Genomic DNA, 25,949 nt, shown 5'->3' with positions numbered 1-25,949 from the left:
CTGCGTCAGTCAGTCAAGGGTCGCTTGTTCTTGTACGTTGATGTCCATGTGACCCGGGAAGATGATGCCAGTGATGCTCACTGCATAACTGGGCTCGAAGCATAAGGTTAGGTTACGAATCACGAAATTAATAAAGACTACGAATCATGAAGTCAAGGTACGAATCATGAAGTTAGGCTACGAATCATGAAGTTAGGCTATGAATCACGAAGTTAGCCTAAGAATCATGAAGTTAGGCTACGAATCATGAAGTTAGGCTACGAATCACGAAGTTAGGCTACGAATCACGAAGTTAGCCTACGAATCATGAAGTTAGGCTACGAATCACGAAGTTAGCCTACGAATCATGAGGTTAGGCTACGAATCACGAAGTTAGCCTACGAAACACGAAGTTAGGCTACGAATCACGAAGTTAGCCTACGAATCATAAGTTAGGCTACGAATCATGGAGTTAGGCTACGAATAATGAAATTAGGCTACGAACGTGAGGTAGGCTACGAATAGTGAGGTGAGGCTACGAATCATGAAGTTAGGCTACGAATCATGAAGTTAGGCTACGAATCACGAAGTTAGGCTACGAATCGTGAAGTTAGGCTACGATTCGTGAAGTTAGGCTACGAATCAAAGGTTGAGTGCGTTACCTAGAAGTGCCTCAAGTGAGATGATATCATTACACAATAAACACATCGCACCAATGGCCACAAGCAAGTACTTCTCCGTCCACTCACGTTTGGGGATCAGTTCGTTTGGAAGCTGAAAACAGTTCACAGCACTCACAAGGCAGGGAAAATATGGATAGCCACAGCACTCACAAGGCAGGGAAGATATGAATAGCCACAGCACTCACAAGGCAGGGAATATATGCATAGCCATACCACTCACAAAGCAGGTACATTTGAATAGCCACAGCACTAACAAAACAGGGTAGATATGAACAGCCACAGCACTCACAAAGCAGGGAAGATATGAATAGCCAAAGCACTCGCAAGGCAGGGTAGATATCACTAACCACAGCACTAACAAGGCAGGGTAGATATGAACAGCCACAGCACTCAAAAAGCAGGGTAGATATAAACAGCCACAGCACTCATAAGGCAGGGTAGATATAAATAGCCACAGCACTTACAAAGCAGGGTAGATATGAACAGCTACAGCACTCACAAGGCAGGGTAGATATAAATAGCCACAGCACTTACAAAGCAAGGTAGATATGAATAGCCACAGCACTCACAAGGCAGGGTAGATATGGATAGTCACAGCACTCACAAAGCAGGGTAGATATGAATAGCCACAGCACTCACAAGGCAGGGTAGATATCAATAGCCACAGCGCTCGCAAGGCAGGGTAGATATGGATAGCCACAACACTCACAAGGTAGGGTAGATATGAATAGCCACAGCACTCACAAGGCAGGGTAGATATGAATTGCCACAGCACTCGCAAGGCAGGGTAGATATGAATAGCCATAGGACTCGCAAGGCAGGTTAGATATGAATTGCCTCAGCATTCACAATGCAGGGTAGATATGAGTAGCCACAGCTTTCACAAAGTAGGGTAGATATGAACAGCCACAGCACTCACAAGGCAGAATAGATATGAATAGCCACAGCACTCACAAAGCAGGGTAGATATGAATAGCCACAGCACTCACAAGGCAGGGTAGATATGAACAGCCAAAGCACTCACAGAGCAGGGTAGATATAGATAGCCACAGCACTCACAAGGCAGGGTAGATATGAACTGCCACAGCACTCGCAAAGCAGGGTAGATATGGATAGCCACAGGCACTCACAAGGCAGGGTAGATATGGATAGCTACAGCACTCACAAAGCAGGGTAGATATGAATAGCCACAGCTCTCACAAAGCAGGGTAGATATGAACAGCCACAGCACTCATAAGACAGGGTAGATATGAATAGACGCAGCACTCACAAAGCAGGGTAGATATGAATAACCACAGCACTAACAAGGCAAGGTAGATATGAACAGCCACAGTACTCACAGAGCAGGGTAGATATGGATAGCCAAAGCACTCACAAGGCAGGGTAGATTTGGATAGCCACAGGACTCGCAAGGCAGGGTAGATATGAATTGCCACAGCACTCGCAAAGCAGGGTAGATATGAATACCCACAGCACTCACAAAGCAAGGTAGACATGACAGCCACAGCACTCATAAGGCAAGGGTAGATATGAATAGTCACAGCACTAACAAGGCAGAGTAGACATGAACAGCCACAGCACATACAAAGCAGGGTAGATATGAACAGCCAAAGCACTCACAAGGCAGAGTAGATATGAACAGCCACAGCACTCGCAAGGCAGGGTATATATGGATAGTCACAGCACTCACAAAGCAGGGTAGATATGAATAGCCACAGCACTCACAAGGCAGGGTAGATATCAATAGCCACAGCGCTCGCAAGGCAGGGTAGATATGGATAGCCACTGCACTCACAAGGCAGGGTAGATATGGACGGCCACAGCACTCACAAGGCAGGGTAGATATGGACAGCCACAGCATTCACAAGGCAGGGTAGATATGAACAGCCACAGCACTAACAAAGCAGGATAGATATGGATAGCCACAGCACTCGCAAGGCAGGGTAGATATGAACTGCCACAGCACTCGCAAAGCAGGGTAGATATGAATAGCCACAGCTCTCACAAAGCAGGGTAGATCTGAACAGCCACAGCACTCATAAGGCAGGGTAGATATGAATAGCCACAGCACTCACAAGGCAGGGTGGAAATAAACAGCCACAGCACTCACAAAGCAGGGTAGATATGAATAGCCAAAGCACTCGCAAGGCAGGGTAGATATGAATAGCCACAGCACTAACAAGGCACGGTAGATATGAATAGCCACAACACTCACAAAGCAGGGTAGATATGAACAGCCACAGCATTCACAAGGCAGGGTAGATATTAATAGCCACAGCACTCGCAAGGCAAGGTAGATATGGATAGCCGCAGCACTCACATGGCAGGGTAGATATAGACGGCCACAGCATTCACAAGGCAAGGTAGATATGGACAGCCACAGCATTCAGAAGGCAAGGTAAATATGAATAGCCACAGCACTCGCACGGCAAGGTAGAAATGGATAGCCACAGCACTCACAAGGTAGGGTAGATATAGACGGCCACAGCATTCACAAGGCAAGGTACAGATGGACAGCCACAGCATTCAGAAGGCAAGGTATATATGAATAGCCACAGCATTCGCAAGGCAGGGTAGATATGGATAGCCACAGCACTCACAAGGCAGGGTAGATATAGACGGCCACAACACTCATAAAGCAGGGGAAGATATGGACAGCAACAGCATTCACAAGGCAGGGTAGATATGAATAGCCACAGCACTCGCAAGGCAGGATAGATATGGATAGCCACAGCACTCGCAAGGCAGGGTAGATATGGATAGCAACAACACTCACAAGGCAGGGTAGATATGAAGAGCCACAGCACTCACAAGGCAGGGTAGATATGAATAGCCACAGGATTCGCAAGGCAGGGTAGATATGAACTGCCACAGCACTCACAAAGCAGGGTAGATATGAAAAGCCACAGCACTCATAAGGCAGAGTGCATATAAATAGCTACAGCACTCACAAAGCAGGGTAGATATGAATAGCTACAGCACTCACAGGGCAGGGTAGATATGAACAGCCACAGCACTCACAGAGCAGGGTAGATATGAACTGCCACAGCACTCGCAAGGCAGGGTAGATATTAACTGCCACAGCACTCACAAGGCAGGGTAGATATGAATAGTCACAGCACTCGCAAAGCAGGGTAGATATGGATAGCCACAGCACTCGCAAGGCAGGGTAGATATGGATAGCCACAACATTCACAAGGCAGGGTAGACATGGACAGCCACAGCACTCACAAGGTAGGGTAGATATGAACAGCCACAGCACTCATAAGGCAGAGTAGATATGGATAGCCACAACACTCACAAGGTAGGGTAGATATGAATAGCCACAGCACTCACAAGGCAGGGTAGATATGAATAGCCATAGGACTCGCAAGGCAGGGTAGATATGAATAGCCATAGGACTCGCAAGGCAGGTTAGATATGAATTGCCTCAGCATTCACAATGCAGGGTAGATATGAATAGCCACAGCTTTCACAAAGTAGGGTAGATATGAACAGCCACAGCACTCACAAGGCAGGGTAGATATGGATAGCCACAGCACTCGCAAGGCAGGGTAGATAAAGATAGCCACAACATTCACAAGGCAGGGTAGACATGGACAGCCACAGCACTCGCAACGCAGGGTAGATATGGATAACCACAGCACTCGCAAGGCAGGGTAGATATGGATAGCCACTGCACTCGCAAACCAGGGTAGATATGGATAACCACAGCACTCGCAAGGCAGGGCAGATATGGATAGCCACAGCACTCACAAACCAGGGTAGATATGGATAGCCACAGCACTCACAAAGCAGGGTAGATATGAATAACCACAGCACTCACAAGGCAGGGTATATATGAACAGCCACGGCGCTCGCAAGGCAGGGTAGATATGGATAGCCACTGCACTCGCAAGGCAGGGTAGATATGGATAGCCACAGCACTCACAAACCAGGGTAGATATGGATAGCCACAGCACTCACAAAGGCAGGGTAGATATGAATAACCACAGCACTCACAAGGCAGGGTAGATATGAACAGCCACAGCACTCAAAAGGCAGGGTAGATATGGATAGCCACAGCACTCGCAAGTCAGGGTAGATATGGATAGCCAAAGCACTCACAAGGCAGGGTAGATATGAACAGACACATCACTCACAAAGCAGGGTAGATATGGATAGCTACAGCACTCACAGGGCAGGGTAGATATGGATAGCCACAACACTCACAAGGCAGGGTAGATATGAATACCCAAAGCACTCGCAAGGCAGGGTAGATACGAATAGCCACAGCACTAACAAGGCAGGGTAGATATGAAAAGCCATAGCACTCACAAAGCAGGATAGACATGAACAGCCACAGCACTCATAAGGCAGAGTAGATATGAAAAGCCACAGCACTCACAAAGCAGGGTAGATATGAATAGCCACAGCACTCACAAGGCAGGGTAGATATGAACAGCCACAGCACTCGCAAGGCAGGGTAGATAAGGATAGCCACAGTACTCACAAAGGAGGGTAGATATGAATAGCCACAGCATTCACAAGGCAGGGTAGACACTAATAGCCACAGCACTCGCAAGGCAGGGTAGATATGGATAGCCACAGAACTCACAAGGCAGGGTAGATATAGGCGGCCACAGCATTCACAAGGCAAGGTAGATATGGACAGCCACAGCATTCAGAAAGGCAAGGTAGATATGAATAGCCACAGCACTCACAAGGCAGGGTAGATATAGACGGCCACAGCACTTACAAGGCAGGGTAGATATGGACAGCCACAGCATTCACAAGGCAGGGTAGATATGAATAGCCACAGCACTCGCAAGGCAGGGTAGATTATGGATAGCCGCAGCACTCAGAAGGCAAGGTAGATATGGATAGCCACAACACTCACAAGGCAGGGTAGATATGAATAGCCACAGCACTCACAAGGCAGGGTAGATATGAATAGCCACAGGACTCGCAAGGCTGGGTAGATATGAACTGCCACAGCATTCACAAAGCAGGGTAGATATGAATAGTCACAGCTCTCACAAAGCAGGGTAGATATGAAAAGCCACAGCACTCATAAGGCAGAGTACATATGAATAGCTACAGCACTCACAAAGCAGGGTAGATATGAACAGCCACAGCATTCACAGGGCAGGGAAGATATGAACAGCCACAGCACTCACAAAGCAGGGTAGATATGAACTGCCACAGCACTCGCAAGGCAGGGTAGATACTAACTGCCACAGCACTCACAAGGCAGGGTAGATATGAATAGCCACAGCACTCATAAGGCAGAGTAGATATGGATAGCCACAACACTCACAAGGTAGGGTAGATATGAATAGCCACAGCACTCACAAGGCAGGGTAGATATGAATAGCCATAGGACTCGCAAGGCAGGGTAGATATGAATAGCCATAGGACTCGCAAGGCAGGTTAGATATGAATTGCCTCAGCATTCACAATGCAGGGTAGATATGAATAGCCACAGCTTTCACAAAGTAGGGGAGATATGAACAGCCACAGCACTCACAAGGCAGGGTAGATATGGATAGCCACAGCACTCGCAAGGCAGGGTGGATAAAGATAGCCACAACATTCACAAGGCAGGGTAGACATGGACAGCCACAGCACTCGCAACGCAGGGTAGATATGGATAACCACAGCACTCGCAAGGCAGGGTAGATATGGATAGCCACTGCACTCGCAAACCAGGGTAGATATGGATAACCACAGCACTCGCAAGGCAGGGCAGATATGGATAGCCACAGCACTCACAAACCAGGGTAGATATGGATAGCCACAGCACTCACAAAGCAGGGTAGATATGAATAACCACAGCACTCACAAGGCAGGGTAAATATGAACAGCCACGGCGCTCGCAAGGCAGGGTAGATATGGATAGCCACTGCACTCGCAAGGCAGGGTAGATATGGATAGCCACAGCACTCACAAACCAGGGTAGATATGGATAGCCACAGCACTCACAAGGCAGGGTAGATATGAATAACCACAGCACTCACAAGGCAGGGTAGATATGAACAGCCACAGCACTCAAAAGGCAGGGTAGATATGGATAGCCACAGCACTCGCAAGTCAGGGTAGATATGGATAGCCAAAGCACTCACAAGGCAGGGTAGATATGAACAGACACATCACTCACAAAGCAGGGTAGATATGGATAGCTACAGCACTCACAGGGCAGGGTAGATATGGATAGCCACAACACTCACAAGGCAGGGTAGATATGAATACCCAAAGCACTCGCAAGGCAGGGTAGATACGAATAGCCACAGCACTAACAAGGCAGGGTAGATATGAAAAGCCATAGCACTCACAAAGCAGGATAGACATGAACAGCCACAGCACTCATAAGGCAGAGTAGATATGAAAAGCCACAGCACTCACAAAGCAGGGTAGATATGAATAGCCACAGCACTCACAAGGCAGGGTAGATATGAACAGCCACAGCACTCGCAAGGCAGGGTAGATAAGGATAGCCACAGTACTCACAAAGGAGGGTAGATATGAATAGCCACAGCATTCACAAGGCAGGGTAGACACTAATAGCCACAGCACTCGCAAGGCAGGGTAGATATGGATAGCCACAGAACTCACAAGGCAGGGTAGATATAGGCGGCCACAGCATTCACAAGGCAAGGTAGATATGGACAGCCACAGCATTCAGAAAGCAAGGTAGATATGAATAGCCACAGCACTCACAAGGCAGGGTAGATATAGACGGCCACAGCACTTACAAGGCAGGGTAGATATGGACAGCCACAGCATTCACAAGGCAGGGTAGATATGAATAGCCACAGCACTCGCAAGGCAGGGTAGATTATGGATAGCCGCAGCACTCAGAAGGCAAGGTAGATATGGATAGCCACAACACTCACAAGGCAGGGTAGATATGAATAGCCACAGCACTCACAAGGCAGGGTAGATATGAATAGCCACAGGACTCGCAAGGCAGGGTAGATATGAACTGCCACAGCATTCACAAAGCAGGGTAGATATGAATAGTCACAGCTCTCACAAAGCAGGGTAGATATGAAAAGCCACAGCACTCATAAGGCAGAGTACATATGAATAGCTACAGCACTCACAAAGCAGGGTAGATATGAACAGCCACAGCACTCACAGGGCAGGGAAGATATGAACAGCCACAGCACTCACAAAGCAGGGTAGATATGAACTGCCACAGCACTCGCAAGGCAGGGTAGATACTAACTGCCACAGCACTCACAAGGCAGGGTAGATATGGATAGCCACAGCACTCGCAAGGCAGGGTAGATATGGATAGCCACAGCACTCATAAAGCAGGGTAGGTATGAACAGCCACAGCACTCGCCAGGCAGGGTAGATATGGATAACCACAGCACTCGCAAGGCAGGGTAGACATGGACAGCCACGGCACTCACAAGGCAGGGTAGATATGGATAACCACAGCACTCGCAAGGCAGGGTAGATATGGATACCCACAGCACTCAAAAGGCAGGGTAGATATGAATAGCCACAGCACTCGCAAGGCAGGGTAGATATGGATAGCCACAACATTCACAAGGCAGGGTAGACATGGACAGCCACGGCACTCACAAGGCAGGGTAGATATGGATAACCACAGCACTCGCAAGGTAGGGTAGATATGAACAGCCACAGTGCTCGCAAGGCAGGGTAGATATGGATAGCCACTGCACTCGCAAGGCAGGGTAGATATGGATAGCCACAGCACTCACAAACCAGGGTAGATATGGATAGCCACAGCACTCACAAGGCAGGGTAGATATGAATAACCACAGCACTCACAAGGCAGGGTAGATATGAATAGCCACAGCACTCAAAAGGCAGGGTAGATATGGATAGCCACAGCACTCGCAAGTCAGGGTAGATATGGATAACCAAAGCACTCACAAGGCAGGGTAGATATGAACAGCCACATCACTCACAAAGCAGGGTAGATATGGATAGCTACAGCACTCACAAGGCAGGGTAGATATGGATAGCCACAGCACTCATAAGGCAGGGTAGATAAGGATAGGCACAGCACTCACAAAGATGGGTAGATATGAAGAGCCACAGCACTCACAAAGATGGGTAGATATGAAGAGCCACAGCACTCACAAAGCTGGGTAGATATGAATGACCACAGCACTCACAAGGCAGGGTAGATATGAATAGCCACAGCACTCAAGGCAGGGTAGATATGAATAGCCACAGCACTCACAATGAATCTAGCAATCTATAACTATAATGGGACTAGCGATCTATTAACTATAATGAAATTAGCGATCTATTAACTAAAATGAATCTAGTGATCTATTGACTATAATGAATCTAGCGATCTATCAACTATAATGAATGTAGCGATCTATTAACTATAATAAATTTAGCGATTTATCAACTGTAATGAATCTGGCCATCTATTAACTATAATATATCTAGCGATCTATGAACTATAATGAATCTAGCGATCTACTGACTATAATGAATGTAGCGGTCTATTAACTGAAATGAATCTAGCGATCTACTGACTAAAATGAATCTAGCGGTCTATTGACTATAATGAATCTAGCGATCAATTGACTATAATGAATCTAGCGATTTATTGACTATAATTAATGTAACTATAATGAATCTAGCGATCTATTGACTTTAGTGAATCTAACGATCTATTGACTGTAATGAATGTAGCGATCTATTAACTATAATGAATCTAGCGATCTACTAACTATAAGAAATCTAGCGACTTATTAACTGTAATGAATCTGGCCATCTATTAACTATAATGAATCTAGCGATCTATTGACCATAATGAATGTGATTTTCGTGGACACTGATGTCAGATTCAATGTAGCAATCCCAGCATTAACCAGCATTCATCACACCCGGATTCATATACACAGCGAAGGTGTATGTCGTCCTATCAAAGATCTCTCATACCTGAAGGTGTTCAAGATTTCTGGAGTTATAACTTGACGCCTACTGTAGCGGAGAGACCTAAAGTGCAACCAACACTACACCTACAGTCTCTTAACTGGAGCCAATCCTGCATCCGTTGCTAATGACAATTCAAAACAAATATTCCACTATACATTACTAAAGCCATAGATGTTATCAAGGCTTGATAATCAATATTTTGCTTTCACATCCACGGGGTAACATTAAGCTATAAACAAAATAGTAACCTACATGAACATATTTTTTTTTGGACGTCTTTCTACGTTTAATATGTACGTATATCTATCTAGCCTTTACCACAATGATCTACGTATATGGATTCTTAAATCTTTTCCGATACCAGCTTCGAAGTGAACCAGTGGTCAGCTCATGTTTGAATTCGTTATCATTCCTCTGTGTAATATGGTTGAGTGTTTTCTAATTGATCAAAATCGTGATGTTAAGTTTTCCAAATTGCGACATTTTCCCATGAAAGGCAACGGAGTAATGGCATATCGCTCGATATATATATATATATATATATATATATATATATATATATATATATATATATATATTTTCTTTTTTTTTTTTTTTTTTTGTCGCTGTCTCCCGCGTTTGCGAGGTAGCGCAAGGAAACAGACGAAAGAAATGGCCCAACCCACCCCCATACACATGTATATACATACGTCCACACACGCAAATATACATACCTACACAGCTTTCCATGGTTTACCCCAGACGCTTCACATGCCCCGATTCAATCCACTGACAGCACGTCAACCCCGGTATACAACATCGCTCCAATTCACTCTAATCCTTGCCCTCCTTTCACCCTCCTGCATGTTCAGGCCCCGATCACACAAAATCTTTTTCACTCCATCTTTCCACCTCCAATTTGGTCTCCCTCTTCTCCTCGTTCCCTCCACCTCCGACACATATATCCTCTTGGTCAATCTTTCCTCATTCATTCTCTCCATGTGCCCAAACCATTTCAAAACACCCTCTTCTGCTCTCTCAACCACGCTCTTTTTATTTCCACACATCTCTCTTACCCTTACGTTACTTACTCGATCAAACCACCTCACACTACACATTGTCCTCAAACATCTCATTTCCAGCACATCCATCCTCCTGCGCACAACTCTATCCATAGCCCACGCCTCGCAACCATACAACATTGTTGGAACCACTATTCCTTCAAACATACCCATTTTTGCTTTCCGAGATAATGTTCTCGACTTCCACACATTCTTCAAGGCTCCCAGAATTTTCGCCCCCTCCCCCACTCTATGATCCACTTCCGCTTCCATGGTTCCATCCGCTGCCAGATCCACTCCCAGATATCTAAAACACTTCACTTCCTCCAGTTTTTCTCCATTCACTCACCTCCCAATTGATTTTTTTTTTTTTTTTTTTGCTTTGTCGCTGTCTCCCGCATTTGCGAGGTAGCGCAAGGAAACAGACGAAAGAAATGGCCCAACCCACCCCCATACACATGCCTTGATTCAATCCACTGACAGCACGTCAACCCCGGTATACCACATCGATCCAATTCACTCTATTCTTTGTCCTCCTTTCACCCTCCTGCATGTTCAGGCCCCGATCACACAAAATCTTTTTCACTCCATCTTTCCACCTCCAATTTGGTCTCCCTCTTCTCCTCGTTCCCTCCACCTCCGACACATATATCCTCTTGGTCAATCTTTCCTCACTCATTCTCTCCATGTGACCAAACCATTTCAAAACACCCTCTTCTGCTCTCTCAACCACGCTCTTTATATATATATATATATATATATATATATATATATATATATATATATATATATATATATATATATATATATATATAAATTACGTTAAATAAAATTGTATGAACTACTGACGTGCGATTTCACCATTTTATATATATATATATATATATATATATATATATATATATATATATATATATATATATATATCTATATCTATATATATATATATATATATATATATATATATATATATATATATCATTTTCTTTATTTTCTTATCATACTTTGTCGCTGTCTCCCGCGTTAGCAAGGTAGCGCAAGGAAACAGACGAAAGAATGGCCAAACACACCGACATTGCACATGTATATACATACACGTCCACACACGCACATGACACATATACCCTCTTTGTCAGTCTTTCCTCACTCATTCTCTCCATGAGATCAAACCATTCCAAAACACCCTCTTCTGCTCTCTCAACCACACTCTTTTTATTACCATACATCTCACTTACCCTTTCATTACTTACTCGATCAAACCACCTTACACCACATACTGTCCTTAAACATCTCATTTCCAGTACATCCACCCTCTCCCGCACAACTCTATCTATAGCCCACGCCTCGCAACTATTTAACATTATTGGATCCACTATTTCTTCAAATATACACATTTCTGCTTTCCGAGATAACGTTCTCGCTTTCCACACATTTTCCAACGCTCCCAGAACTTTCGCCCCCTCCCCCACCCTACGACTCACTTCCACTTCCATGGTTCCATCCGCTGCAAAATCCACTCCCAGATATCTAAAACACTTCACTTCTTCCAGTTTTTCTCCATTCAAACTTACCTCCCAACTGACTTGTTCCTCAACCCTACTGTACCTAATAACCATGCTCTTTTCACATTTACTCTCAGCTTTATTCTTTCACACACGTTACCAAACTCAGTCACCAGCTTCTGTAGTGTCTCACCCGAATCAGCCACCAGCGTTGTATCATCAGCAACAACAACTGAGCCACTTCCCAAGCCCTCTCATCCACAAAAGACTGCATACTTGCCCCTCTTTCCAAAACTCTTGCATTCACCTCCCTAACAATCCCATCCATAAAAAAATTAAACAACCATGGAGACATCACGCACCCCTGTCGCAAACCGACATTCAGTAAGAACCAATCACTTTCCTCTCTTCCTACTCGTACACATGCCTAACATCCTCGATAAAAACTTTTCACTGTTTCTGACAACTTGCCTCCTACACTATATATTCTTAATACCTTCCACAGAGCATCTCTATCAACTCTTATCATATGCCTTCTCAGATCCATAAATGCTACATACAAACCCATTTGCTTTCCCAAGTATTTCTCACATACATTCTTCAAAGCAAACACCTGATCAACACATCCTCTACCACTTCTGAAACCACACTGCTCTTCCCCAATCTGATGCTCTGTACATGCCTTCACCCTCTCATATAATTTCCCAGGAATACTCAGCAAACTTATACCTCTGTAATTTGAGCACTCACCTTTATCTCCTTTGCCTTTGTACAATGCCACTATACAAGCATTCTGTCAATCCTCAGGCACCTCACCTGAATCATACATACATTAAATAACCTTAACAACCAGTCAACAACACAGTCACCCCCTTTTCTAATAAGTTCCACTGCAATACCATCCAAACCCGCTGCCTTGCCGGCATTCATCTTCCGCAAAGCTTTTACTACCTCTTCTCTGTTTACCAAATCATTCTCCCTAACCCTCTCACTTCGCACACCACCTCGACCAAAACACCCTATATCTGCCACTCTATCATTAAACACATTCAACAAACCTTCAAAAACTCACTTCATCTCATCACCACTACTTGTTATCACCTCCCCATTAGCCCCCTTCACTGATGTTCCCATTTGTTCCCTTGTCTTACGCACTTTATCTACTTACAAAACATCTTTTTATTCTCCCTAATATATATATATATATATATCCCTGGGGATAGGGGATTAAGAATACTTCCCACGTATTCCCTGCGTGTCGTAGAAGGCGACTAAAAGGGGAGGGAGCGGGGGGCTGGAAATCCTCCCCTCTCGTTTTTTTTTTTTTTTTTCCAAAAGAAGGAACAGAGGGGGCCAGGTGAGGATATTCCAAAAAAGGCCCAGTCCTCTGTTCTTAACGCTACCTCGCTAACGCGGGAAATGGCGAATAGTTTAAAAGAAAAAGAAAAAGATATATATATATATATATATATATATATATATATATATATATATATATATATATATATAGTTACGCAACACTGGATAACGCTATTCCAAAGTCAAGGGCTTAAATCAAACACTAAGGATTAAGACTACTTATATCACAAGAAATGATTAATACAAGACAAATAAAGCACAAATATTTACGTTAACACTTAATACTCCAGGTAAGTTTTCAAACCAGATCACTTTCCTTTACAACACTTTATCGGTGTGTACTTCTATGAGACAAGTTTGTTTACACTCGGACCCGCAACGACACAGTCCAACACCGTGTAGTTTAGCGTAGCACCGCCTCACTCAGTGATCGTACTGCTGTGTTACGGGGTTGAGACAAGGAAAACCTACATTACCTGCTGGGCAGGTGGTGGCTGAAGGAATCATGGCCAAGCCGGGAGCTGCCAGACCCGCCTCATCTCGACTGTGATTGGGAGAATGACCACATACAATTAGTGTTGATTGGTCAAAACCGGATTGTCATGCCATCATCCCGACTGTGATTGGCTAGAGGCCTTAGGCCTGGCTGCTGGAGCTTTGTATAATATATATATATATATATATATATATATATATATATATATATATATATATATATATATATATATATTGGAAAGGATCACAATTCTGCTCGTGATCAAGTATATTCCTATGAGTCCACGGGGAAATGAAACGCAAGTTCTCATGTGCACTTTCGTGTAATAATCACATCATCGGGGGAGATACAAGAAAGTAACATAACAGTCAGTTTATATACAACGAAGAGACGTAGCTAGGACGCCATTTGGTAAACAAGTTATTGTCATAGACAGACAACGAGCGTATCATAAATATCATAAACTTATCATGTGGACAAGGTGAATTGTTAACAAATTTTATCAACAATAAAGTTATCCAATTTGTATAGACCTTCACTAATATTAAGATTATAATTCTTTGTGTATCTAATAATAAAAGATTCAATGATATTTCTCGTGGTCCTGGAGTTAGAGTTAATAATTGAGATGGCATTACTCCAGTCAATACAATGATCATAGTTTTTAACGTGATTAAACAAGGCACTTGATTCTTGTCTTGTTCTTATACTACATTTATGTTGTTTAAGTGTAACAGAAAGATCCTTACCAGTCTGCCCAACGTAAAACTTATCACAATTTCTACATGGCACTTTATAGATACATACAGAACTTTTGGTGAATTCCTGATTAAGATATTCTTTATGGCATTATTGTTGCTGAATGCAACATTTACATTAAAGGATTTAAGCAAAATGGGAAGTAAAGGAAAAATATCATTAAAAGGGAGAACTAAAAGATTCTTGGTGACAATGGGAGGTTTGGGTTCAACTCTATAAAGTGATTTCTTTGCTAACTTAAGGGATTTATCAATGGAAGATCTAGGGTACTTTAACTTAGATCCAATAGAATATATCTTCTCAAACTCATCATCAATAAACTCTGGACTGCAAATACGTAATGCCCTAAGGAACACAGATGGAAATGATGATAATTTAACGCTGTCATGTTGGGATGAGTAATAATGCTGTATATGCTAAACTTAAACTTGTTTCCTTGCCTATGGATTATGCAATCTAAAAATGGTAACAAACCAATATTTTCATTTTCCACAGTAAATTTGATAGAAGGTACTAAATTGTTAAGGGGAGAAATGTGTAAATCATCATTTGTTGGCCAAACACAAAGAATTCCCTATAAAGATTACTTAATACAGGTGAAACAGGGTTACCCATTGCCATATCAAATTTTTGAGGATTATAATCTCCATTAAACTGAAACGCCCAGTCTTTTATACACAATTTTATCAGATCAATAAAAACAGACTTTGACACAGGTAAATGAATATCATCCAAAACATCAAATAAATATTCTAAGAGGTCATCAACTGGAACTTCTGTGAACAGTGGAAACATCAAAGCCAACAAGTTTGAAATAAAAATTAACATTGATATTGTTAAGCTTGTTAACTATTGTTACCTGTTTCATAGACTGTCTTCATTAAGATAAAATTTTGTATAAAATACTGTGTATTACTAACACTACGTGCCGCAGCCATTTTGGATTTCATCACTAGATTCCATGTTTGTATGCAAGGAATTTAGTGCCATCCGCATATTCCACTTGCTTACGATGCCAAATAAGTTGTAACAACATTTCATTCAGGAACACCTCTTGTGTGTGTGTGTGTGTGTGTGTGTGTGTGTGTGTAGTCTTTCGCAAAGCCATCCAATGCCTCGCCCGAATTTTCCTACATTCCTCACACACAAGCCGCTGAACACAACACCTTCTCTCACCTTAATAAGTCTCAAATAACTTAAAATCTAACACATAATTATAATACTTTCGATAACATTCTTAGTCTAACGTTATTTGCATTCTATTAATGAGTATCAAACGAAAACCAGAAGTATTTACAGCATTTATCTGTAAACAACCATATCTATGCTCAGTTAAATCAAGCAATAATATCTAAAATTTCTGACTCTCACAAGCTATGAATGTAAAACAACATCAGACACATCAACTCAGACAAAATCTATCACCTTTGACATTAACTACATCTACAATCACTTTAATATCAGTCAACATTTAAAACAACTTACCCTTAGAACACTGAAAAAAAAATCCATACTTGTCATTATCATTTTAGTAAGTCAATAATGGCCTAGTATTCATCACAATCCGATCAACACCCACCATCATCATCATCCTACTGTCACAAGCAAGCAAAACAGGCACCCACAAGCACGGTACTGAATAGTAATGGCTGGTGTCTGGGTATTCCCTACACTGAAGCGTGTTAGGGAATGACTGCAAGGCCAGGAGAACGCCACAGCAGAACGCCATAGCAGAACGCACTGTCTCAATAATGAGTAAATCTGAATTTTGATCGATCCATTTCAATCAGGGGGAAATATGTTGTAAGAACATGATGATAAAGCCACACACACACACACACACACACAGACAAGAAACAGCCACACTCCCTGCACCTCACCAACACTGGTTTCAAGTACATGCATATGACGAGTTATGGCTTCCTCTGGTATATTCTCCACACTACGAGTCTATTTCTTCACCACGGTTCAACAGTAATGAATCACTATACATAACCACTCCCTAGTTGAATCACTTGCTTATCAATCAAGTTACCGAGGAGCTTACCCTCACTGTGTCCAAGAGTACACTGGCTCAGAAAGAGTTAAGAGGCAGTGCACATTAGCCTTGGGCTCTGCTCTGTGCCAGATTCCAGTGTCGCCTTTTTCTTTAACGTCTCTGTTTCTTGTTATATGTCTGCGTTCAACACCAAAATGCATTTAGGCGTTAATACTGATGCGAAAACAAAAAGATGTGTACTGCACTCTCGTCCATGATGGAACTTGGACTAGGTATGTGTAATACTAGACGGTATGGCAACACCATTTCCTGAATGACGCTAGTAGGATGGCGCGGTTTACAACTTTTCAGTTTAGTGACTATTTGGTCGTGTAGGACAGTAGTGCTGTTGATACAGATTTTGATTTGATAGCTTAAATCCAGTATATCCAATGTAGCGAAGACTGCTACATCATTACCTGGAGCTCTGATGGAATTTGGAGTTCCGAAAGCTTTTGAAGCGACTGATGGGATATCTCAAATGCCACAAAATTTTAATCACACGATGAACATATACCATCAAAACACATTGCATGTAAAAACTGGAAAATAAATTACAATCGTTTTCTCATTACAGTATTACTTGCTGCTTTTCTACTGATATATGTATCCTGTTTTCTATGGTTATTGATCATACAGTAAATGACAGTATATACAATAAGCATAAATCAAAGGGTAATAATGGTTGTACATATCTTGGGGAAGACAGTTGAATAGTTCATGACAGTTTTACAAACATCACCGAATCTGGTAATCTGGCGCCCCTACGTCAAATAGCAACATGACACATACACATTGCCATCAACATGACAGACAACTCTTTAGCGGTTGTTTGACTTGTTGCTGGGGCGTTAAGCCCATCAACTGATCACCAGGGTCGTTAGAGGCCATTAAACATCAAATTACATCCATCAAATGAAAAATCTTATCATGCTTAAGGGTAATCATAAGAACATATCTCACTATGTATGTTTTGTTATGTGTTAAAACTAAGTCCTGATAATACCAATATATTGTATGTCAAGTAAAGAAATCTTCGGTTATAATCATTTAGTTCATTAAAGGCTTTGTCAATCTAGTATATAGTTTCAGGAAATATTTGCATGTGTAACGTAGGTAACAGAAGGAGGATGACTAGGGAAACAGCCACCACCTCCCTCAGTTATTCACAGCGACGGCAACCAATACTAAGCGAGGCTTTAAGACTTCTGTTGCACCACTGTGTTCGGGGAAGAGCGGTGTGTGTGTGTGTGTGTGTGTACATGAATCAAGCAAACTGTGAACATGCTGCCATCTGTCGGCGGCGTTGATAAACAAATGTCAACTTTCATCAGCTATTCGTACCATGTCGTCGGTGACCCATCCAACTGGACCCGTATTTTGACGGTCGTATTAGAACAGCAAGTAATTCAAATGCACAGCAATATGACTGGTTACCTCGATTCTGTTTCCATCCGATAAGAAATGGCCATTCTAGGCGTCATAACGGAGAATTAGAAAGCCTTCCAGGCATGTGTACAGGAGAATCGCTGGGTAGAGAGGTTGAGGGATATGTTTTCCCTGACTTTCAAAAGGAACTAATTCACCTCAAGGCGCGCATCATCTGACGAGACGTAGTCATGGCTTTATATATCATGCGATGAGACGACGTATTGTTCGAACAAGGGACAGCGTGTCATATATTTGTGCTGAGTGTCTGAATATTGTTGAGTTCGGAGACCCAGTGGGTCTTTTGCAGATGCCAGATACGAAATCTGTAGCAAATGCTGTCTGGTGTTGGAGACATCATGTGAAGTGGCCTGAGTCTGACCTTGGAAAATGTGCTACGAAGGAGCTTGTCATCTTAAAAGCAATGCCTCCGGAGTGGCAACATCGAAGGCGATGCCTCCGGAGTGGCAACATGGATTCAATCTGAAGTTGCCACTGCTCCGCTGGCTGTCGTCCGTTTAACATTGCATAAGACGCAACCAAGGACTGCAAACCGCCATACACGATGTCTTACACTTCTCCAGGGAATTGAGACAAACTCTCTTCGAACACTGAAGGTAAGAATGATGCCCCGGGCCTGAAATGCATTAAATACCGTTGTGAAGAACTATCGCAAAGCTTTGCGTGTCTTGGACCATCATCCATGTCACGAACCTTAACGAGTACTGCCTTCGTGCACGTAGACTTGTGACTACAACGGGGAAAATTCAGATTTACTTTAGTTTCTGATTTTCTTTCAGAGCGTTTTCCGCAGTAGAACAGCAGCCCACCATGTAACGCAAACACCATTAAGGTGCTCAATCTCTGGAAAAGTCTACGTGGTGAGACATCGAAGTGAGGAAGGGTTTGACCAGTCTTTGATTCCTCTGTGGTTCCTCGGTTCCGCCAAGGGTTCGTCATATTTGAAAAAAAAAACAAACTCGGATAATAATTCTCAAGACTTCAGTTACCCTCGATGTGAAGAGCTGCTTCCAGCATAAGTACCACCAAAGCACTTGATTCAGTGACGAGAGATGGTTGGGAGGTTCAACCCGAGAGGCTCTTCCATTGTACAAAGATTGAGATGATCATGATGCTACTCATGGAGAGTCGGGCAGTCAACCGTTCCTGTCACTTGATGCTACAGTTGCTGGAGGAGCTCACCAGCTCGGTGACTGTGGAGTGCAGTGCCTCCAACACACAGCAGGTGTACATTCTTCAGCAAGGAAAGAAGTTGCCTCACCTGTATCTGACGATCCCTGTGACTACAGCAACATTATGGTGTCTCAAAACATACCATCATGATGTCTTAGGTGACGTCATGCCACTATAAGCATGTGTTCAAGAAGCGGGCTTGTCCAGTGGGTATGACTGAGGAAGCCAATGCAATACGTCTCGATATAACAGACGGGGAAATCTTCTTTGACCACCTTCATCAGAAAGCAATTCTGTAGGTTGATTCTACTATGTAATGTAGAAGTGTTAATAGCAATTGACTTCACATAAGAAAGCTTGTAATAAGTTTGTTCGGTGTGTGTTAATCTAAATATTCATTTGTATGTGACCAGTTTATCTGGATAGATCAATATGTAACACAAATCTGTTCCAGTAGTTCTCAAACCTTCTTTCCCACTACACATCTACATTTAAAATCTTTTATATAGTTAACACCTTATGTTTTAGCAAAGTGATCTATGTCGTACTGAAAAGCTAATACTTTTTCCACTTTATCATTTAAGGTTTCGTTAGATCCTGATGCCGCGGGACACTTATAAAAGTTCTGGGAAGCAGTAATCATTTCCTGGAAAGTGCGCCCCCGCTCGATACCAAACACATCCAATGTAACATTAACATCAAGACAAACAATTACTGCAATTATTATCTGACGGTGTACATCTTTCCCATCATGATAATTTTGATCATCGCACTTTTTCTCTGCACACTTCTAAGCTAACAAAAATATAGTTAAGGACACTTGTAATCGTACGCCCGCCTGCGGGGTATGAACAGTGTTTTGGCGACTTCTGGCATCTTACCCGAAGTCGCTGGGCTCGTGAAAGAAAAGTAATACTTACATTTTTGTCTATATCCTATTTCATCCAAGGAAACTAAGTAAATATAGGGTGAAGTCTAGCAACATCGGTTAATCAGTGAATGAGGAGAAACCTATGTAAACCCCCCACCCTCCTTTCCTCATCTCAGTAAAGTTCAATCTTGGTTAATCAGTAGGTTCCCTGTGGTCTAGGCCTATCGACTACCAGGGTCATTACAGCTGTAATTATCAAGCTATCATCACCAAAATGGAAAACGAAAACGAAAAGAAAATGAAGACCTTCTACAGATGTTCAAGTTGACCATAAGACCATCCATGCTCTCACCCCAGACATGAACCCTGGCTCAGTCTTTATATCACATCCTCCACTTGCACTTGTGTTAGCACTCCATGTTGACAAGTGCCGTAATGAAGAACAGTAAACTTTATCAAAAGGAGAGAGAACATGTTCATTCACAGTTCAGCAAGGAAATCACTCGAGTTCTTCCCTATTCTAACTACGAGTCTGCAGGACCGTAGTTGGCGCTGGTAAACCACAAACCATTGGTTAGTCCGTTAACGATCACAGGGTTCTAACGAGTGAGCGCGTAAAGACACACGCATATATACCTCATGGATAACAACGTTCATAGTGAGTGTAGCTGAAAACTCGACAACTGCAGACACATGAGACAGATGGTGCAATGCCACGACGCATGGACAAAAAGAGAGAGAGAAAAAAAAGAGCTGGGAAAATGCCAGGAAGGAGAGAGATATCTCAAGCTTCCGTTCCTCTCTCTCTCTCTCTCTCTCTCTCTCTCTCTCTCTCTCTCTCTCTCTCTCTCTCTCTCTCTCTCTCTCTCTCCGTCGCAGTTTTACGTCTCGCAGGATATACGTTTTTACTTTTCTTTCTTCCCCATCTCCTCCTGGCTGCCTGTGTGTGTGTGTGTGTGTGGTTGTGTGTGTGTGTCCCCTCCTCTCCCTCCCTCGACACTTGCAAAACGCAGCACACCACTGCGTCACATGATTAATGTGTGGACGTTGGCAACTCAAGGATGAACCGTTGTGATGTCTCTTTGTTTCCCAGAACGTTAAACCTTTCTCGTCTTTTCTAACAGCTATGACCTGACCCCCTTTCCCTACTATTCTACACACTTTGTTACTCTTCTGCCTCTCATGTCTTTCCTGCTATCAACAACCTGATCTATTTATACAAAGCAAATCTTTCAGTCTCTTGGAAACTCGAATTTTTTTTTTTGTTTCCTGTTTTCTTTACAAACATTTCTTACAAATATCTTTACAAATTTGGTAAAGTGTGTGAAAGAAGAAAGTTAAGAGTAAATGTGAATAAGAGCAAGGTTATTAGGTACAGTAGGGTTGAGGGTCAAGTCAATTGGGAAGTGAGTTTGAATGGAGAAAAACTGGAGGAAGTGAAGTGTTTTAGATATCTGGGAGTGGATCTGGCAGCGGATGGAACCATGGAAGCGGAAGTGGATCATAGGGTGGGGGAGGGGGCGAAAATTCTGGGGGCCTTGAAGAATGTGTGGAAGTCGAGAACATTATCTCGGAAAGCAAAAATGGGTATGTTTGAAGGAATAGTGGTTCCAACAATGTTGTATGGTTGCGAGGCGTGGGCTATGGATAGAGTTATGCGCAGGAGGATGGATGTGCTGGAAATGAGATGTTTGAGGACAATGTGTGGTGTGAGGTGGTTTGATCGAGTAAGTAACGTAAGGGTGAGAGAGATGTATGGAAATAAAAAGAGCGTGGTTGAGAGAGCAGAAGAGGGTGTTTTGAAATGGTTTGGGCACATGGAGAGAATGAGTGAGGAAGGATTGACCAAGAGGATATATGTGTCGGAGGTGGAGGGAACGAGGAGAAGAGGGAGACCAAATTGGAGGTGGAAAGATGGAGTGAAAAAGATTTTGTGTGATCGGGGCCTGAACATGCAGGAGGGTGAAAGGAGGGCAAGGAATAGAGTGAATTGGATCGATGTGGTATACCGGGGTTGACGTGCTGTCAGTGGATTGAATCAGGGCATGTGAAGCGTCTGGGGTAAACCATGGAAAGCTGTGTAGGTATGTATATTTGCGTGTGTGGACGTGTATGTATATACATGTGTATGGGGGTGGGTTGGGCCATTTCTTTCGTCTGTCTCCTTGCGCTACCTCGCAAACGCGGGAGACAGCGACAAAGCAAAAAAAAAAAAAAATCTTTACAAATATTTTTAAAAATATTTCATGGCATAACTTCGATGAAGCTTTCCACATAGAAAAATATATTTTCTCTTCATTTCTATCATCCTTTTTCTCACGTTTATCTCAATATAGATCTGAAACTATATAATCGTACATATTTTGAAGCAATGGAAGCAAGGGGAGTGGGGGAGGAATGGGATGTATTTAGGGAATCAGTGATGGATTGCGCAAAAGATGCTTGTGGCATGAGAAGAGTGGGAGGTGGGTTGATTAGAAAGGGTAGTGAGTGGTGGGATGAAGAAGTAAGAGTATTAGTGAAAGAGAAGAGAGAGGCATTTGGACGATTTTTGCAGGGAAAAAATGCAATTGAGTGGGAGATGTATAAAAGAAAGAGAAAGGAGGTCAAGAGAAAGGTGCAAGAGGTGAAAAAAAGGGCAAATGAGAGTTGGGGTGAGAGTATCATTAAATTTTAGGGAGAATAAAAAGATGTTCTGGAAGGAGGTAAATAAAGTGCGTAAGACAAGGGAGCAAATGGGAACTTCAGTGAAGGGCGCAAATGGGGAGGTGATAACAAGTAGTGGTGATGTGAGAGGGAGATGGAGCGAGTATTTTGAAGGTTTGTTGAATGTGTTTGATGATAGAGTGGCAGATATAGGGTGTTTTGGTCGAGGTGGTGTGCAAAGTGAGAGGGTTAGGGAAAATGATTTGGTAAACAGAGAAGAGGTAGTGAAAGCTTTGCGGAAGATGAAAGCCGGCAAGGCAGCAGGTTTGGATGGTATTGCAGTGGAATTTATTAAAAAAGGGGGTGACTGTATTGTTGACTGGTTGGTAAGGTTATTTAATGTGTATATGACTCATCGTGAGGTGCCTGAGGATTGGCGGAATGCGTGCATAGTGCCATTGTACAAAGGCAAAGTGGATAAGAGTGAGTGCTCAAATTACAGAGGTATAAGTTTGTTGAGTATTCCTGGTAAATTATATGGGAGGGTATTGATTGAGAGGGTGAAGGCATGTACAGAGCATCAGATTGGGGAAGAGCAGTGTGGTTTCAGAAGTGGTAGAGGATGTGTGGATCAGGTGTTTGCTTTGAAGAATGTATGTGAGAAATACTTAGAAAAGCAAATGGATTTGTATATAGCATTTATGGATCTGGAGAAGGCATATGATAGAGTTGATAGAGATGCTCTGTGGAAGGTATTAAGAATATATGGTGTGGGAGGAAAGTTGTTAGAAGCAGTGAAAAGTTTTTATCGAGGATGTAAGGCATGTGTACGTGTAGGAAGAGAGGAAAGTGATTGGTTCTCAGTGAATGTAGGTTTGCGGCAGGGGTGTGTGATGTCTCCATGGTTGTTTAATTTGTTTATGGATGGGGTTGTTAGGGAGGTAAATGCAAGAGTTTTGGAAAGAGGGGCAAGTATGAAGTCTGTTGGAGATGAGAGAGCTTGGGAAGTGAGTCAGTTGTTGTTCGCTGATGATACAGCGCTGGTGGCTGATTCATGTGAGAAACTGCAGAAGCTGGTGACTGAGTTTGGTAAAGTGTGTGGAAGAAGAAAGTTAAGAGTAAATGTGAATAAGAGCAAGGTTATTAGGTACAGTAGGGTTGAGGGTCAAGTCAATTGGGAGGTGAGTTTGAATGGAGAAAAACTGGAGGAAGTGAAGTGTTTTAGATATCTGGGAGTGGATCTGGCAGCGGATGGAACCATGGAAGCGGAAGTGGATCATAGGGTGGGGGAGGGGGCGAAAATTCTGGGGGCCTTGAAGAATGTGTGGAAGTCGAGAACATTATCTCGGAAAGCAAAAATGGGTATGTTTGAAGGAATAGTGGTTCCAACAATGTTGTATGGTTGTGAGGCGTGGGCTATGGATAGAGTTGTGCGCAGGAGGATGGATGTGCTGGAAATGAGATGTTTGAGGACAATGTGTGGTGTGAGGTGGTTTGATCGAGTGAGTAACGTAAGGGTAAGAGAGATGTGTGGAAATAAAAAGAGCGTGGTTGAGAGAGCAGAAGAGGGTGTTTTGAAGTGGTTTGGGCACATGGAGAGAATGAGTGAGGAAAGATTGACCAAGAGGATATATGTGTCGGAGGTGGAGGGAACGAGGAGAAGAGGGAGACCAAATTGGAGGTGGAAAGATGGAGTGAAAAAGATTTTGTGTGATCGGGGCCTGAACATGCAGGAGGGTGAAAGGAGGGCAAGGAATAGAGTGAATTGGATCGATGTGGTATACCGGGGTTGACGTGCTGTCAGTGGATTGAATCAGGGCATGTGAAGCGTCTGGGGTAAACCATGGAAAGCTGTGTAGGTATGTATATTTGCGTGTGTGGACGTATGTATATACATGTGTATGGGGGGGGGAGGGGTTGGGCCATTTCTTTCGTCTGTTTCCTTGCGCTACCTCGCAAACGCGGGAGACAGCGACAAAGTATAATAAATAAATAAAATATTTTGAAGGTAAATGATTCCGAAATTTGACGAGAAAAAAATATATATCCCAAGAATTTAGAGAATCGTACGTAACATAATAGAAACTTAATGACTTCAGTAACCTTGTTTGGGGCAGAGCAGATGACGTCAAAAAACAATTTCCATCGTATTATGGTATGTTACTGCTGTGCTCAAGGTTTCAATGGGCGGGATATGTATGTAACTTTAGACACTTTAATAACTACGTAGTTAAACAAGGTTCAGTTGAATTAGGATGGAAAGGAGTATATTCAAGTAGGCTTGGAACTTACCTGCTATGACGTAGGAGGGTGCGCTCACATCAAGCAAGAGATTTCAGTTGTTTTCGTCTCTGGTTTTCTCTTTCATTACTTCCGTTCGTGAACATTAGTCAGATTGTCGGATTTCTCTCCACACCCTCGGATTAATGCCGTTCTTTCTAATCTTTTTTTCTACCTTTTTTTTTTTTACCATCAGCGTAGTAAAGTTATACTTAAGAGGCAATGTTGTGAATGGCAAAACGAGTCAATAAATCAGTTTTATTTACTGTAAGACGGCATTTTACCATTTATCGAATGCGATTAATTGCACGAGATTACATGAGCATTTTTCTTTAAATGTTTGCGGAAACAGCATAGAAGTGAATGAAGAGAGTGGTGAGAGTAAGTGAGCTTGGAAAGGAGACTTGTGTAAGAAAGTACCAGGAGAGATTGAGTGCATAATGGCAAAAGGTGAGAGTAAATGACATAAGGGGAGTGGGGGAGGAATGGGATGTATTTAGGGATGCAGTGATGGCTTGCGCAAAAGATGCTTGTGGCATGAGAAAGTGGGAGGTGAGCAGATTAGAAAGGGTAGGGAGTGGTTGGATGAAGGAGTAGGATTGTTAGTGAAAGAGAAGAGAGAGGCATTTGGACGATTTCTGCAGGGAAATAGTGCAAATGAATGGGAGATGTATAAAAGAAAGAGACAAGAGGTCAAGAGAAAGGTGCAAGAGGTGAAAAATAGGGCAAATGAGAGTTGGGGTGAGAGAGTATCATTA

General features: G+C 43.0%; 1 protein-coding gene across 5 annotated transcripts in view; it reads right to left on the bottom strand.

Moving 5' to 3' along the window:
* The window catches only part of LOC139765259 (uncharacterized), a 147,034-nt gene that overhangs the window by 77,188 nt on the left and 43,897 nt on the right, over positions 1–25,949 (bottom strand). The window contains exon 1 of one of the 5 annotated variants that reach the window (XM_071692599.1): positions 16,782–16,954. The exons of 1 other annotated variant lie outside the window; for it this stretch is intronic. The gene's annotated coding sequence lies outside the window, so the exon portion shown is untranslated. Of the gene's footprint in view, positions 1–13,955; positions 13,997–16,781; positions 16,955–25,949 lie in introns of those variants that run through there. 3 more of the 5 variants (XM_071692596.1, XM_071692601.1, XM_071692598.1) reach the window with 3 other exon arrangements.

Source organism: Panulirus ornatus, chromosome 53, assembly GCF_036320965.1.
Source record: "Panulirus ornatus isolate Po-2019 chromosome 53, ASM3632096v1, whole genome shotgun sequence".
Classification (NCBI taxonomy): domain Eukaryota; kingdom Metazoa; phylum Arthropoda; class Malacostraca; order Decapoda; family Palinuridae; genus Panulirus; species Panulirus ornatus.
Note: the sequence above shows the minus strand (reverse complement) of the source record. Positions and strands in the feature narration are given on the sequence as shown.